Source organism: Petromyzon marinus, unplaced genomic scaffold (assembly GCF_048934315.1).
Source record: "Petromyzon marinus isolate PM22_M1 ecotype Great Lakes invasive population unplaced genomic scaffold, UKy_Petmar_22M1.pri1.0 PM_G_Scaffold_71, whole genome shotgun sequence".
Lineage (NCBI taxonomy): Eukaryota > Metazoa > Chordata > Hyperoartia > Petromyzontiformes > Petromyzontidae > Petromyzon > Petromyzon marinus.
The window spans coordinates 687,501-690,000 of NW_027423026.1; positions in this window are offsets into that span (position 1 = coordinate 687,501).

Sequence of the window (2,500 nt, forward strand, 5' to 3'; positions counted from 1 at the left end):
AAAGTCTTCTTTGTGGAAAATAGTAAAATAAAAAAACCAAGACTTCACCTTGGAAAATAACAAAATCTAATCTAAAACATCTTAAATAAAGCTGGTTTGTAGTCTTCTCTCGAATTGATGTAGTGCAAAAATAAAGAATTAAAATAACAAAGTCTAATCTATATAAGTGCTCTTGAATAAAGCTTCCTGTAAAAAAATAGCAAAAAAATACCAAGTCTTCGTCTTGGAAAATAACAAAATCTAAAAGAAAAGAAAAGTCTTCTTTGTGGAAAATAGTAAAATAAAAAAACCAAGACTTCACCTTGGAAAATAACAAAATCTAATCTAAAACATCTTAAATAAAGCTTATTTGTAATCTTCTTTGTAGGCGGAAAATAGTAAGTTACAGGACTCTCGAACTGATGTAGTCCAAAAATAAAGAATTAAAATAACAAAGTCTAATCTATATAAGTGCTCTTGAATAAGTTTCGTGTAAAAAAATGGCAATATAATAAAAATACCAAGTCTTCGTCTTGGAAAATAACAAAATCTAAAAGAAAGGTCTTCTTTATGGAAAATAGTAAAATAAGAATACCAAGACTTCACCTTGGAAAATAACAAAACCATCTTGAAAAAAGCTTATTTTTAATCTTCTTTGTAGGCAGAAAATAGTAAGGCGAAAATAAAGTCCCCTCTAAGCTCTAAAGTAACAAATACGACGTGTTAAAAAAAAAAAAAAAACTAACAATAAAAAAAAGAACCAAGACTTCGTCTTGGAAAATAACAATCTAAATTGTGGAAAATAGTAAAATGAAATAAAAACCGACTTCACCTTCGAAAATAACAAAATCAATCTAAAACAAATGACATCTTAAAACAAAACTATTATTTGTTTCGGAGGTTGTCTATGACTGTTCATAGACCGCATAATTTCCACAGAACATTCTCAGAATGTCAAGAGAGAAAAGCAGCGTTTTGCGGGAAATCATCTTGGCCAGTGATGTCGTTCTGGGTTTGGTCAGGCCCAGGGAGGTAAGTACCTCGTTATTCTCAAGGGGCCACTTTCCTCTTGCCCCAACCGGGAATCCAAAGAATGTGACCTTGCTAGCCTTCGTCAGCACTTTGACTTGATCACCAAGAGGGGTATAGTACGAAACTTTGTGCGAGGCAGCATCTGACAAGGTATTCTTTGAAAGCTCAAAACGGACGGTGACATCGATCACAACCGCCTCCTCATCTTTTGCAAACACGAGGTCAGGCTTTCTCATCTCTCCCGTCTCGGATATGAACCGTGGCTCTTTGTATACAGACCAGCCCAATCTAGCCGCTTCGTCTGCCAGAATGTTACTGATCTTGTTATGTCGCGCAATTCTTGCTTTCTGTACTGCAGGACATTGACCGAGAATGTGCGAAAGGGACTCGAGTCTGGCAGAGCATTTCCTGCAGGAACGTAAGGCCCCATCTCTGCCTCTGTTCAAGCTTTCTCTTGTTGGGTAAATATTTGCCCTTAGTTGTAGTGCTGCGATAAAGAAGCATTGTTTAAAGCCGCACCATGGCCTCAACCAAGCATTACTGATTCTATCATGCGCAAAGTTTACAATGCCCCTTCCTTGAACCGGCTTTTCGCACCATCTCTGAAATTCATGCTCCCTCCAATCGCAGGGTCTCGGATATACAGGTTCTTTTGACACCGAGTCCCTGAGAACGAATGTTGGGATTGCATCACTGTCACCCCCTGCTCGTACCCACAAATTACGGTATTCTTCCTCCATACCCTGCGAGGACACAATATTACGGGTGATAGCATCGGACGAGTTTGCTATACGTTGCAGCCTTCTAACTTGAACCGAAGGGATTGTTTTTTCCAGTTTCAAGATGGCAAGGCCTCCGTCTCGGGCTCTGGCATATAACAGTCCATCACAAGTTGAAGCGGGAAGGTGGAGCCATCCTTTTACCGCCTTTCTAATCTCTTGGTCCAACCCACGGAGAGTTGATTGCTTGCAGTCCGAGTGGTCTGCAGGATATAACAATCTGGGTAGGGCATAGGCATTGAGTAGTTCAACCTTCTGAGTTGGCTTCAGAGGCGCCTCATCGATTTTCGAGATCCATGTCTTTAGCTGACAATGTAGATCAGGCTGTATAGTGCCAGTCCAAGGGCCAATTTTCAGACCAAGGTATTTCGTTGATTCATCAGGTTGGATCATATGGACATCTTTATTTTTGATAGTCCATGGGTCGCAGTTGTTCACCGTATATGAATCTTTGGTTGGGCTTATCATGAAGCCCTGGCACTTTCTGGCCTGAACCTCCAATCCCGATAGCCCACAAAATGATTCCAAGATCGCTAGATTGGCGGCCATACCAACCCAAGATTCGCTCACCAACACCAAATCATCAGCAAACGCAAGAGCTGTCACGTGGTCGGTATCAATGGAGTACCCAACTCCGTGTGACTCTAGGGTGCATATCAAAGGGTCCATGGCAAGATTGAAGAGCAGGGGTGACATGGGGTCACCCTGTT